The following is a 16,194-nucleotide window of genomic DNA, read 5'->3' on the forward strand; positions in this document are numbered from 1 at the left end:
CTTGTCCTCTTTGTGAAGAAGTTATGAAGGTGTGGGATTGGAAAATGTTGTCCAACAAATTTCTCATTGAAAATGTGCTCCTGGGGAAGCCAGCTGTCTGGTAGATATGCTGAGTCATTGCCCTCCAGGGATACACAAGTGGTCTCTCATTTCTTCAGCAGCATGGAAGCTGCACTATTGCTGGAGTAAGCCTTGCTGTGATTTCTTTAGCTCTCAGAACAATACCAAGGTCAGCAACTTCTTTTCCCTGGTCTTCTCACTGAGAGAAAGTCCCAGGGATACTTTCATTTAGAAATGGCTCCGAGGACTCCTCCACATTTCCCCCCATTTCCTCTGATTCTGTGGCTTATTCAGAAAGCCCCAACACAGGTAGTCGAAATTCATATAGCACTGTTTTGACCTCAACAGGTCTACTTCCTCTTACTCAGGCCTCATCTTTTGGAGAAACTTCTCTGTCTCAGCTCATCAAGTCTGTATTGTCCCATCCTTCCAGGAGGTATCATTCTTATATCTACAGGTAGCACAGTTGTCTCAGTGGTATGATTTCAACCTCACAGATCCAGGGATCAGGGTTCATTTCCAACTTTTGGTCACTGCTTACATGGGGTTTGTATGTTCACTTCATGGCTGCATGGATTTTTGCTAGGTACTCCAGCTTACTCCCACTTCAAAAAGTATGCTGATAAATTGCATTGTCTACTCTAAATATTCTATCTGTATTGTCTTTACCCCTTCGTTGTGGCCCAAGTTGTGGCTGAAAAGATCCTGAGGACAAGGTCAGTGTCCTGATTTTTTTTCCAGTCCAGCTAATGGTCAGAGATGCTGCCTTAAACTTTCAAGGTAATGTAAATTCTTATATCTGTCTAAAAACCCAATACCAGAACAATTTATAAAAACAAATCAACTAATTTTCCCCATTTTACTTTGTTTAATGGCTTAGATTTGTACACTCCTACTATCCATTAGATTCTTACTGTTTATTGGCCTAGATTCTTACACTGCTTCTATCCCATAAGCATTGGACAAATTGTCTCAAAATGTTTGATACAGGCATCAATTATTAATTTATCAAAATGAGTCTTGGTGCTTTATCAAATTTTTATCAAGTCTCAAATTCAACATCTTTAACGTGTATGAAAATATGTACTGCCCTTTCTGAAGGGTAACTTGCTTATTAGAACAACCCTTGCCACCACCAGTCAAGGCTCCTGTTCCACCATGAGATTTGTGTTTCATACTAGAGAAACTTCCCTTATTTGAACTAGTTTCTGCAAGCCCTATGTTTGGTATTTACAAAATTACAGTTTCTGTGCCCATAATCCCCTCTTCTATACCAAAGGTAGTTAGAGCTAGCTTCAGTCAGTCAGTTCATCTTCCAGTAGTTTTTCAGAATTGTTTGTATACAGGAGACTATTTATTGCAAAGCATGGATGTTCATAGACAACTGATGTTCTATGTTCTACGATAGAGGTTATCCATTAGAATTAATTGTTAAAGTTAGTGAAGAGATTTATATTAAAAGACATCAAATATACAAACCTATATTAAAGCACGGTTTTGACAACAGTATATCTAGGACTAATAACACTACTAGAAATGACACCTTTATTATACCATTTAATGATATATCACCCAGGATAGTTAATATAGTACATGAGACCTGGATAAGTATTCTCCAGAATAACGGTGACCTTATTGATAATTTAGGGACTGGGCCCAAGGTCACTTATAGTAGGGGGGATGAATCTTAAAGAACATTTTGAGGCAGTTAATAATAAGAATATGTTCAACACATCTTGATGAGCAAATGTGGGGCATGCCATACTTGTAAATTTATTAATGATGGACCATATGTTGCGGTACAAAATTTTGGCAAAACAATTAGATGCCCAGGTCATTGTAATTGCAACACAAAAATGGTGGTGTACCTAGCTATATGTTCATCATGCCCAGCCTTTTATGTTGGCAAAACGATAAGGAAACTTGAGAAAGGATAGTGGAACATGTTAGAGACATTAAAAACAGAAAAATACTAGTTCTCTTTATATGCATAGTCTAAGATGCCAGAATTTTAAGAGATTTTTATTCTTTGTTATTGACAGAATTGTATACTACAATAATAACAAAGGTGGTGATGACAACACCTTACTTGAGGCTAAAGAATGTTTATGGCAATTACGGCTAAATGCAAGTTCTAGCCCTGGTATTATGAACATATTTCTATATCAAGTATACTAAAGTACAAGTCTCAATTTATTTGATCTTGTATGTATTAGGTTAACATCTGATAATTTAATGTTTTAAATATTTTGTATAACAATATGAATTTTAATGTTAGGAAATTTTTAATGAATGATTTTATGCTGGATTGTATAACAACTGTTTATATTTAATAATTATTTAGATTTATACTATTATCTAGATATTTATATATGTATTTTTACTTTTATTTATTGGTATTACATATACATAGTTTTTGACAAGAAGGTTTTATTACATTTACAAATTAACAAGTTTGCACAAGTCCTGGCTGTTTATGTTCATTTTTGCTGATTGTACCTTTAAGAATTTTTAGCTGCGTAGGTAATAATTTGTTTAATTGTTTAATTGTTCAATTATCTAATTTACATAAGGATTTAAAAAGAGGTTCAACACAAGGATTGTCAGTACTCTGAAGATGCCCTGATGTGTGTGGGTGATGTTCTACGTGGACAGAACAGAATAGCTGAGGAAAGATTTATAGCCGCTCACATCTTCACTAACAAAAAAAATATTTGCAAAAGTTAATGGATTGTTTTGAATTGTTTTATGGGACTCATTTGACTACATCCCAAGCCTGTTATCCTTAATGCAGATTTGTTTAATAGTTGTGCAACAGCTACTTGGTCTTCACTGAACACCTTTGCCAGATATAACTGGATATGATCTCTTGGTTCAGGTCTTTCTTTGCTGCCATGATAACTAGAATATGCTTCTGTGAGGAAGACTACCCAGAAAGATGAGCTTCGGACTTTTGTTGATACAAAGGATGAACCTCTTCATGCCAGAGTTATGTGCTTACCATAGCAATATATCTGGATGTGTAGATCCTTCAACAATATCATACCATGCCTACCTTCACCCTCTTTAATTGTCTTGATGTAGAAGCCCACTTTATGAATTGTCCCCTTTTGCGTGGCATATCAGTGATGTGGAGAGGCAGATCTTGTCACAGAGCATTAGGAGTAAAGGGCAGTAGTTGTGTAAGTTGGGAGAGTTTTAGATAGTGAGCTGCCTAATGCCTAATGACTTTATTTCTGCTGTTCGTGAGGCTGGATCTGCTCATCCTGATCTGTAACTCTGTAAAGTGCATAATTTTTGTTTCCTTTTTTCCAAATTGGTTTGGCTTGGTAGAAGTGTATTTAGAGCCTTAGGAACTTTATCCTAAACACCAAAGCATACAGTGTATGCAGCTCCCTTGCAAAAACATTTTAAGTGGCTATTTTACTTTGTCTGTGGTGTTCAAATGGTGTAGTAGGACAGTATAGACAGGAAACTGGGATGCAGGAAGTTTGTCACTTTGAAATCAAAGTAGACCCATTTTTTATTATGTAGTCAATTTAAGTATGTTCTTAGCAAGAGCTAAGATACTTGTTTGCTTTTAACTTTTTTCTCTATTACATACTTTTTTGTAATGCTGTCAAATAGCCTGCAGTGGTTTATGTGTGAATATGTTGGTGATGCATCTGAAGTGATATTATTTATTAATAAATAATATACTAATATAAGAACTTATTTATTAGATTTTGAAACACCCTTAAATTTCAGAAATGAGTGGACATTTTTAGTCTGTCCAAAATCTGTGGCTGCCCCATATTTATGTATTTCAACATATTTACGTCAGTCTAATCACAAAATGGAGGATGTAGTACAAAACGTAAGAGACCAGACTTGAGAGCAGACTTTTTGTGTATCTATGATTGACTTTAAGGTTTTTATGCTATCTAAACTGCACAAGCTATTTCATGGCTCCCTCTCAAGAACATTACCCATAATGTCACCCCTTCCACGCTGAAGAGGGGAATTGGGAGCAAAGGTCTGTCATACTGTGACTACAGGTTTTTTGTACTGTGATCCTAATACTCTCAGAAATGAGTATCTAGTGACACCAATGCTTGTGTGTGCATACAGCAGAAAGCATCTGCTTTTCATCTTCCTGGCATCCACAGAAAGGTGATGCAATAACAGTTCATCATCATTGCTTCCCCCATGACAGATGACCTGTCTTCTGGCTGTTCAGCATATCTCATCACCCCCCCAAGCAGACCCTAGCTTCCCAGGATGCAAGCCAAGCCTGGTTTGCTCAATGGCCTCCTTCTCCTCCAGCTTTGTAGCAGCAACAACACAACTTAAACACAGATGGAGCCACAGAAGTTAAAAAAGTTGTATCAGAGGCATGCCAAGGGAAGCTTTGTTCATGACATACTGCAGGGTTTTCCATCTGTATCTTTGTTTTAACGGTAGTTGCAAATTAAATAATCCTTGCTGCATTTTCATCAAAGAGAGGTGCTGTCTGTGTTTTATACATGATACTTTTCTTGTAATGAAAAATGAAAATGCATTTGTAGTATGTTTCTTTCCTTTTTTTTTTTAACCAAAGGTGGCTGGTTCTTTTTGCCCATAAAATGAAAACACCTACCCCTTTAGTTCACAACAGAATTCATCCTATGACCATTGGGTAGCGTTTGTTGTTATATTTCATACAAATGTACCATTTTCTGTGGAACCAAGCCTTCCCTAAAGTTTTGCAGCATTAAAAAGTTTGGGACTTTAGAACTTTGCACCACTCTTCCACTCCTACTACTATTTTGGGGTTAGTCATTTAGTATATTTCAGAGAAGTAACCTCTTGCTCCTTGCTTTCTTTTACTTTATAGTTTAGCTTTATACCTGTTTTCCTTCCATGTTCAGCCTTCTTTATTCCATTATCCTATTTCCTATCTCTTATTGTGACCAGTTTTGTATCAAATCATCCCACAATCTCCATGTCTGAATTGGGCTATAATTGTCTCTTTTTCCCCCATGCAATTGCAGTTCCCTTATCAAACGGATTAGATCACTCATTTGTGGAGATGCAGCCTTTTTCCACCGGTCCAAATTAATACTGTTCTAGGCTTTCTCATGTCCTTATTTTTGTTGACAATAACTTCAGAGAGAACAATATGATGGATGCTCAACAAACACACAGTGCCTTTATGGCATGTAGGTAGTACTGTTCATTTACCTTTCCTCTGTCAGTCTACCAAAGCTAAGAGCCCCTCCCACTGTCTGTCTATTAGTGTGATGGACCAATCACCTGGTAATATAAGGACTGCCTTTCAGACCCACAGACAGGACCCTTTCAGTTTTCTAGTGCCATAGTAAGAGAAGGCTATCTTGGAAGACTGCTTCCTATTCTGGATCTCTTCAGCTGCTAAGCTCATATAAGAAATCCTTTGGGGTTTTATTTCCTCTCTCTGCCTTTTTCTCAGAGCTTGAATAATGCATTCTGGTGATTTGCTTGTTTTTTTTTTTTTTTTTTTTTTTGTTTGGAAAATTGTTAGTACTTGGGATTTATGTTATCTGCAATATAGGATTTATACTGTTCATTTTAAGCTAATTATTGGTTACTATGGTGTTTTTAACCCTTGTTATGCATTTTATGGCCACTGGTGAATGTTTAACTGAGTTTCTGTTTTGAGCTTTTTTTGTTGGTTAAATTGTTTAATTCAGTTTGCTCACAGTTTTAACACAGCTCCACAGAGTTAGGTGACCAGCCGCTGCTTTGCTGTAGTCATGTGTGCAATCCAAGGAATCTGTTGCAATCTGCTAACCATAAGTTAAATTTTACACTGTATTTTGCACTTTTAAACTTTTTGCTATATTGCTGATTTTTTAAAAAACTTTTCTTGCTGATTTGTTGCACTTTTTATCTGCTGTAGCATAAACTAGATTCAGAACTGTTGAATCTGGTTCTGATTGTTAAATTGAGCATTAAATCAGGCTATGTTTTGTTGGAGAGAGTTCCCCTGCACCATTGTGGCAGTAGAGTGCAGTTAGGACTCATCTAAGCTTCACAGAGTTAGGTGATCAGCCACTGCTCTGCTGTATTCATCTGTGAATTCCAAGGAATGTGCTAACCATAAGTACAATTTTATACTGTATTTTGCACTTTTAAACTGTATTATTGCTATATTGCTGATTTTTTAAAACTGTTCTTGCTGATTTGTTGCAGTTTTTGTCTGCTGTAGCATAGGCTAGATTCAGACCTGCTAAATCTGGTTCTGTTTGTTAAACTGAGCACTAAACCAGGCTATCTTTTGTTGGAGAGAGTCCCCCTGCAGTGCCAGGAGAGTGCAGTTAGGACTAATCTAATTGAAGGCTGCTGGCATAGGACTCGGTTTTGAGCAGTTTTATTGGTTAAATTGTTTAATTCAGTTTGTTCACAGTTGCTACATAAGCCCCGTATTTGCGTGGGCTTGCACTTGTTTTAACACAGATCCACAGACTAAGGCAACCAGCCACTCCTCTGCTGTATTCATCTGTTTATGCATAGCACACCTCCATGCGCCATCACACACTACTGTGCAGTAGGGGTAACCACTGGCAGTTATAGATCAAAACTTTCAGTAGAAAAAAAATTTCCTTTAGTAGCTGCCTGTGATCTGACTGATAAGTTCTTAAACTGAGCTTAGCTGCACAGAGAGTACCTCAGCTGCATTTTTCTCCCTTAAACACTCCCAAAACCACCATATCGAAAATAGTCTGTTACCATTTAGAGAACCCCCGCTAGTATAGACCCTTTATAGAGCACTCCATTAGTATTAGACCCTGTTTAGAGCACCCAGTTATACCACCCCCCTCCATTTTCTATCCCCACTGTGAAAACATGATTTAACCTGGCATTATGGATGGTCAGTTTCCCTCCATTTCTCATACTAGCCTAATTGACATGGGTATCCTGAGGCAGTGTAGCAACTGCCTCATGTACACTAACAACCCTCTACTCCTAAATCATCCAAGTACAGTTTGTGAGAGGTGCAGCTACACCAGAAATCTGGAATCCTTGCTCACTAGCACACAAAACCGTAACAGTGAACAGGTTGTCAGTTCACATACTATACCTCCTATGCAAACCATGCACTCAACACATAGATCATCATATGTGGAGGTACTCACCAAAAACCTACCTAAACACCAGAGACCTTCCAAATACAAGCATGCTACACCTAATACAGCACCTACAGCACTCAATACACATAAAAACACAAGTACCAGTGTCTCCCCAAATAAGCCCCTAAGGCATAGCACATCTAAACCAATTTTTTTACTCATAGGTGACTCTGTTGTGAGACACACAGATGTCCCATTCACCAGGCTGGGCAAGGAGAAGGTTACAGTCATCTATCACATGCCAGGATCCTTCAGATCACACATGCACTCAAGCCTCTCAACAAGTACTGTTATTATTCCATCATAGTTCATGTTGGTGTTAATGACTTGAGACACATCTCACTGGACTATATGAAGAGAGACATGATTGAGCCTATGAATATGTGTCTCAGGCAGGTATGTCCCCAGCCTTGAGCAGCATTCTACCCTTGTCTAGGATGATACCACAATATAAACAAAAAATGATTGACTAACAATTCACAGTTTCTGGTGTTATTCTAACTGGATCCAGTTCCTGCCAGCCTGACATAGGTGGTAGACCACGATGCTTTGCCAGAGATGGTCTTCACCTGTCACCTCTAGGCTTGCGGTTACTGGCTAGGGCACTTGCCTCCCTTATACTGCCTTTTTTAGGCAAGGTCTCAAGAACACAATTTCTGAAGTGAAAATATCACTTACAAATAAATTAAAGGTTATGCTGCTAAATGCTAGGAGTTTAAATCAGAAACTGCACTCTCCAGAAACACTCTTCTCCCTGGAGATTTTCCACACCTGTGCAGTCACAGAAACTTGGTTCAGGACTGCAGAGAGTACCCCGACCTTGTAAGGCTACAATGCCTTCCACACTTAAAGACCACAAAATGAACATGTGACAACCAAAGGAGGAGGAGGCGTATCTGTCTTCATCAAAGATAAATACACCTCTAGACTGGTTAGACAGGAAAACTCCATGGAGTTACTCCAAGTTCAACTAACTGTGTGTAAGACCCCCCTTAAAGTCATCATTAGCTATAGGCCCCCTTCAATGAACCAAGATGCCAACTCTGTTTATTTGGACCTACTTGAGTCAATCAAATTACAACCAAAAGCTCTAGCCATGGCTGATTTTAACTATCCCTCCATTGACTAGGAAACTTATATGAACACCAACATGATGGCACAAAGGTTCCTGGGCTTTGTTAATACTAATGCCCTGGAACAAATAGTATGCAACCTCACCAACATGGGTTACTGTTGCACCACCACAAGTATAGGACCCTCACTGGTTAAATATGATCACAAATCAGTCACATTTGAAGTATGATAACAACTGAACCCCTCTTAGGTGAAATCAGGCTAAAAAATTTCACCAAAGCTAATTATACCCTCGTAAGGGATGACATTAATTTCCAAGCTCCTGTTCCTACAGATGGCATTGATAACTATATTAAAGTATACACAAATGCTCTGTACAAACACTTATACAAATGTATTGACACAGCTGTACCCAATAGGATAAAAACAAGATCCTGAAGAAAAAGCAAGCCTCCCTGGTGGACATCTAGCATTAATAAGTTATACAACAAGCGGAAGAAGTTGCTGTCTAAGAATAAAAAAGAGAGGTCCCAGCCCTGGAAGAACACCCTCCTCTGCTTGAACAAACAAATATGACAACTTGTAAAATCCTCTAAGGGCAACTTTGAAAAAATTTAGCAACCATAGCTAAAGATAGCCATAAGGCATTCTTCAGCTATGGTAAGACCCAGACGTGTGCTGAACTAATTGTGGATGGCATCACACACACTAATCTTGTGAAAATAGCCAACCTATCTGCTGACAGGTTTAGCAAAAATTTTACCCCCCTGTCCCCCCAAACATTCCACAAAGAATTTCCTCTACATCTCCCCCACATTGCATCTCTGAAGAGCAAGTTATTAATGCTCTCTCCAAGGCCAAAAACACAGCCTCTGTGGGACCAGATGGCATCCTAGGTTGCGTTTTAAATGGTCTAAAACATAAGTTAGCAACTCCATTAGGTACTCTGTCAACTACAGCCTGAGTACTGGTTTTGTCCCTGTTGAATGGAAAACAGCAACAGTCATCTCCCTTCATAAAGGTGGTACAGCAACAGACTCTGGGAACTACAGACCCATAAGCTTAAGCAGCCTTATCTGTAAGGCCATGGAACAAATCATCATGGACCTTATAAATAAGGATATAGGTGATCTCCACACCCTGGATCTAACACAGCTTGGTTTTGTCAAAGGTAGGTCATGCCTGTTAAACTTGGTGGACTTCTTCAAAAGCAAAGTCAAATCTGTGCATACAGCTCACATTGACTTATCCAAGGCCTTTAACACAATCCCACATTTGGGCATCATTAATAACTCTGCCAGTCGAATATCAACCCTTATGTCATCAGATGGGTTGCTAACTGTCTTACTGACAGTTTGCACTCAGTCAAAGTTGGGGACTTTAACTCAACCAGCAGACCTGTCACCAGTGGGGTTCCACAGGGGTCTGTGCTGGGCCCCCTATTGTTTATAATATACTTCTCAGAAGTTCAGGCCAAAACAGAGGGGCTGTGGCTGACCAGATATGCTGATGACTGCAAATTAGGTGGAATCATTGAATCCCCAAAATATGTCAATATACTTCAAGAGGGACTTACACAAACCAATGATTGGTGCCAAAGCCATGGACTCAAACTCAGTGCAAAAAACTGCATTATCATTCTCTTCTGTAAAAATGATATAACTACAGACTATCATATAAATAATAATGCCCCAAGTAACAACTCAGTAGTGAGAGACTTGGGAACACAAGTTGACTGTAGCCTAAACTTTGACCACCATGTGTCTGCTGTGGTAAGGAAGGCATTCTATGTCACACACCTCATTAGCAAAGGCATTGCCTCAAGAGCGGGAAGATGTCATAAAATACCCTGTACTCAACCCTCATCAGGTCAATAATTGAGTACAATGATACTTTTGGTATGTACTTTACCAGGCACCTGCAGCAACTGAGACACCTCAGAGACTTCTAACCAAGAAAATTCAGGGACTCCAGCACATGTCATATACTGACAGACTGAAGTCGCTGTCATTGTACTCAGTAGCATACATCCTACTTAGAGGAGACTTGTGCCTGTCCTACAGAGCAATATCCGATTCAAACCTAATGGAAATGCTGCGCATCTGTAAGTCAAATGGGACAAGGGTCACCTGCTCCAGGGACCTTTTTGGGACCTTAACCTGGCTTGCGACATAAATAGGACCTGCTGGAGAGACAGATATGTCTCTAAGAGGTTGTCATTCATCTGGAATTGGCTACCAGTTCATATCAAACAAAGCCTCACTATGACCCTGTTTAAGTGTAACCTGGATGACTTGATGGGAAAACATAAATTCCTGTCAGGGACTTCACCTATGACCACCCTAGATATGGGCATTTGTTGCTAACCAAGATCTCAAGTTTAAGCAAGATCTTTTATATTGGGTTTCTGTACTGTTATATTAGGCACACATAGCTAGGATTATAAAGACCTTTGGGTCAATAGCCCAGTAACCACCTATAGAACCTATGAACCTATAAGGCCTTTGTAGTAGAGTTCCTCTCATTGCCTCAAATTGTTATTTCTGTTTATTAAAAAGTTTACTTGAAAGTTTTGACAGAAAAACTTGTGATTTTTGCAGTTTTTTTTCTTTGAGGTTACAATTATTTGAGGTGACTGAGTAGGCTTACAGTATTTTAAATAATATTTTCATTTAAATAGTGATTTTGGTGCCATTTTGTATGGTAAACATTTCTGACAGGAATTTTTATTTTATTTATTTTAGTTTATTTACATTTGATTACCGGGAAATTCTGACTGGATGCAGGTCCTTTTTCAGCAGATGCCCGGGGAGAAAAGCTCCACATCATGTACATGATAAATAGAGATACAAAGTTGCAGCAATAGTAAACAACATTAAAGGTTGTTGGCTTTAATACAATAACAAGATATTGATTATCAACAGTATATACAGTAAATGTTACAAGTTGAGATAGTTCCTTGTCGTTTATAATATTAGTAACAAAGTTGTCAGACAAGATTTTAAAGTATGTAAAGACAACTAGCTAATTCTGACTGTGGTTAGTAGTGGTGGTAGTATAGTTGGGTTAAGAGTCTAGGTGGGGGAGGTAATTCTTCATAACTTTATATGTCTAAGACTGTTTTATGCTGTTTCTAATCATTTGGGGCTGACACTAGCCTTTGTTTATTAAACTTAATGACTTTTGTGACATGTATTTTGTGCTTGAACTGAGTTACTGAAACTACTATCATGTTACTCTGTGCAGTATTCAGAATAATATCACTGCAGAAATGGACTTCAGATTGCTATTTAGAGGGAGAATAGTGGGTTTTGTCTATTTTTTACTGGACTGACCATGAAGCCAGTATTTGGTATTAATCTAGCTAGTTTCTTTGTCCCCTGGCTTGTTGGACTCAGATATAGTGCCCCCCCCCACCATCTACCCCTTGTGCACCTAAAAAACATATAAATAAATTAAGAAATATGCCTCAGCCTATGGTTTGTGACTCCACGTTAGCCTTGGGCAAGGCTATCAGAGCACTCACCTTCTTTTGATTCCAGGTTCCATGGTGTGGTGTTAGTACCACAACTATGTATGACGCCAGGGTCAGACACATCCTTCAGGGCTTTATCACTGCCTGGTAAAGATACGGGAGAACCAAATTCTTTAAAAGCAAGGAAGTCTTGTGTGCAAAATCTGTTGCCAGTGTTGATATACCCCCCCCCCCCCCGGGATTCTCCCATTAGTGTAGTGCATGCAAAAAAAAAGATAGAAGACCCATTACCTTGCCAGGCAACAGTCTCTGACTGTGTTTTCATCCAATATTCAGGCCATTGATTACATGGTGCAAACCTGTGTTATGAATAACTCTAGCACTCCCACCTGTGTTCAGCCACCCAAGGATCCCAATTTTGAAAGGGTTCCAGAAAATGAGGTGTTGGAAGTCTCAGATTCTGATCAGTCAGTTTCCTCTGAGGATGAACAGGTTCAGAAACCCAAGCAGATATTTTCTTTTTCCCAAATGCTGGATAGATTTGGGGATATATTCAGTTGGGAGCAATCATCAGCTGCCCCCTGAAATCAGCAGGATATAAGATCATTTGCAGGATGAGGGCCTGGACATGGCAACTTCCCTCCATTGGTCCCAGTGTTGGAAGATGTTTTTTTAAAAAGCTTGCAATTCTCCTCTGCTAAATGAGTCTCATCATAAAAAAAGTGTTTAGGAAATTCAGGATGAGCTCACCCATGCCTGGCCTCCAAGCCCCTTTGTCTGCAGATACTGCTTCTATGACCCAGCAACCTTTTCCAATAAAAAGACCATGCTTTCATCAAATCCAGTCCTTCAAGATAAACTAGGCAAGTGGGTAAAATCTCCAAGAAAAAAGCTAGCACAGTCCAGCATGGTATCGTTTAAGGTGTTTGAAAGCCCCAGCTTCTTTCAGTAAATATGGCACCTATGGCTATGTTGTTTGTCACAGAGGAATAGATTATGTTCATCATAGTATTCACTATTGCAGTCCTCATATTTGGGATATCATACTTGCAGATAGCCCCATGCCCAGCCAAACTTCAAGAGCTTTTCTATCCCCCAAGGCTTCAACTGATGCCCTCCCACAGAGCATTAAGGACACCATTGGAATGAAAGGCGCGTTGGATGATATCCTCTTCAAATCTTTCTTGCCGTGCAGTATGTATAGCCATTCACTCTACTGGTTAGCTAACTTCCAGTAGCCAGATAAGTACCCCAACAGGAGAGTTCTTTCTTTTATGTTATAATCTGTTGATTGTTTGGTTCATGTTTGATCTTGCATCTAGTCTTGAGGAGTATTATATGAAAGTGTAGTGTATGGAAACTGCTTCCTCACTGATTTTCTTACTACGTGTTTGTTCTGCCTTGGTGTAGGGCATGACATGGACTCTTGGACTCTTGTCCGCACTGTGCTTCTTTCATTAAGAGGACAATACATATAAGGTGTCGTCTCAACAGGAGTTCTAATCCATAAAAGTGGCATGTGTCTGGTTCCAAGCCATTGCTGTGTCTGCCAAAGCTTCTGTGAACAAAACATGTCAGTAAGAGGGAGAAGCAACAGGAGACTTAGGACATCTTGAGATGACTTGAGTTTCCCTGGGTCTGGTTGCCCAGCATGTGGAGAGGCACTTTCATACCCTTGCCTGCAGCGATTGTATCGACAAAGGCCTCTGGAATGAACTATTAGAGCCTTAATCTCCTATCCCACATGTTTTCCTACCAGCAATCTCAGCTGGAAAAACTGAGGTCTAATACAGAGAGGATTCAAGACAGAAATCTCAACAAATTCCTCTGAGTTCCAAAACCCAGAATGTTTATCCTGCAAAGCTTGTTTCCACTGTTTCCTTCCAATGCACTTATGGCCATGCTAGACCTGAAGGATGCCTGACTTCATATCTCTATTGCCGGGATGCACATAAACTTTCCTACTGCAAATATGAGAAATTATCTTTCTAGTTCACATCCTTACCCTTTGGCTTATCTACTGGCATCTATATTACATAATCAAACTTTTAAAAGTTTGAACATCATATGGTCGACACCATATGATCGAACTTTTAAAAGTTCGAAAATGTAATAAAAAAAAATAAACCAAAGAAAAAAACTACCTGAACCATTTAAGCAGGGGGGCAGACCCCCCTGCACCTCCCCACACCCCCTGCTCTTTAAATATGCCAGCTCCCACATCACACTACAGTGCAGAAAAGGGAAATCTTCCCATTCTGCACTGTACAGAGATCTCCGTTGAAATGTTCAAATGTTTAAAAGTTCGATCATATGGTGTCGATCATATGACGTTCAAACTTTTAAGAGTTAGACAGCGTGATATAGACCCTGTCTACTGCACTCAGAGTATTTACAAAATGTCTGGCTCCAGTGATTGCCTATTGCAGGATAAAGGGTTCTCAAATTTACCCCTACCAGGATGACTTTCTGACCTTGGCAGACTCCCTGCAAGGCATGCTCAAGACTTTGGAATTCACACTGAATTGCTTCAGGAACCCGAGACTCACTGTCACCAATAAGAGGTCTTGCTTGAACTCCACTGGGACAAGAAAACTAGCATTTGTCAGACATTTACAAATCATGTATAGTTTACACCTTGATGAAGTGCATGCTTCTATTTCAGCCTATTCCCCCTATGGATCCCTCTCTCTACTCCAGTTCTTTGGTTTAATAATTCCTCAAGGGGGTCGTTCATCTTCGTTCACCAAGGAAAGAGATCGCTCCACTATGGGATTGGAACAATATGTTAGAAAAATTGATCATATCTCCTTTTGAACCAGTTGCTCCCCCCCCCCCCCTCCAATACCTGTCTAGAAAGATGCTGTTTTGGTGGCTGTTACCTCAGCCAGAAGAATTTCTGAACTCCCAAGCCTTGATGTGCAAAAATCTTTTCCTGGTCTTTTAACAGGATAAGGTATTCCTGGTTAATAACCCAGTTTCATAACCTAAAGTGGTATCTGAAATTATCCTCAATCAAGACATTTGCCTACCAGATTTCTTTCTAAAGTTACAGCATTCAGGAGAAAAGGTCCTGCATTCCCTTGATGTGCACAGACAGCTGAGACTTTACTTATACAAAACAAAGGAATTCAGAAAATCTGCAATTTGTCTCCACTGCCAAAAGAAAGAGGGTAGATTTGCTAGCAAACAAACTCTTTCAAAATCATTGCCTCTCAACATTTCCTTTTATTATACAAACTATGGCAAGCCTATCCAAGGCCAGATCAGGGCCTTCTCCACTACAGCCACTGCTGCCAACACAGCCTTAATTGGTGGGGGCTACTTCCCAGGCTGTCCTTGAAACAGCTGCTTTATCATTGATTCATATAATCTGCAAAGATTACAACCTAGGGGGCTGCCTCTCAGTCCAGAGTAGGATTTGCTTCTGCTATACTGTAAGGCCTCATAGCCAGATAACTTTCTTCCTCCTTCTTGAGGCCTTGTGTTTTGGGAATTTTCTCAAATACGAGAATTGCAGCATTGAATAATATGATGAACAGAATACAGCTGTGTTAAGAGCTTACCATAAATGTAGATGTGAGAGTAGATTGATTGTTGCAGTCCAGGTATTCTCCCTCTTCCCCCTTTCTGGCCTTCTTTCTGTTTCCCTCTGGGTTGAGGTCACTCCCTTTTCCCATTAAATATCTCCCGCCTCACTTCCATACCGAGCTCCAATCCCTCCTTTACCTGTCTACTACCTGGAGAGGGAGAATGGGATCCTTTGAGGTAGACCTGGAGCAGTTGGGACTGATCTGGTCTACTGAGGTTCTGGCACTGAGGTCTTTTCCCTGGCTGTTGTGGGGGCAAGATAAATCTGAAGGTGGTATTAGCAGATGTGCCTGTTATGCTGCCAACATCCTTATGCCTTGGTGGAAGGGGATGGGCCAAAGCCCTTCCATCATGGGTAAGTCGGGCTGGCCATGGGCTACCAGCATGCAGGATATTCCAAATGAAAGGAATGAAGTGAATTTACTCAAACATCTATATTTGATGTGAGGTCCTAAAACAATTATACTTTGTCAGTAATGGTGTAAATGGACATTTGTATGTTGTTCCTGGACTTGAAGCTATGCTGAATATCTGTTAATATTTTGTGTTTGTGTGTTCCAGCTGCTAACTGGCTTTTCTAAGATTTTTTTATTGGACACATTACACAGATAGACCTATATTCTAATGCAGTGGAGGGGGTTTGGTGGGATGGGGCTATGTGGATTATTAGGACATATTTGAATTGTTTTGGGACAATCCATCTTCTAAGACAGAAGTTAAGAATGTGTGATAGTATTTTTTGCATTTCTGAGTAATAGTGTATACTAACCATATTTCAAATTGTGTCTTGTTTTGAGTTTTTATAATAACCTGTGGACTGATAGGGTTATTTCCCCTAAAGTAGAAGGATGCTCAAAGTTTGGA

The sequence above is a fragment of the Protopterus annectens genome, chromosome 1.part0 (assembly GCF_019279795.1).
Source record: "Protopterus annectens isolate FY-2018-M chromosome 1.part0, PAN1.0, whole genome shotgun sequence".
Classification (NCBI taxonomy): Eukaryota; Metazoa; Chordata; order Ceratodontiformes; family Protopteridae; genus Protopterus; species Protopterus annectens.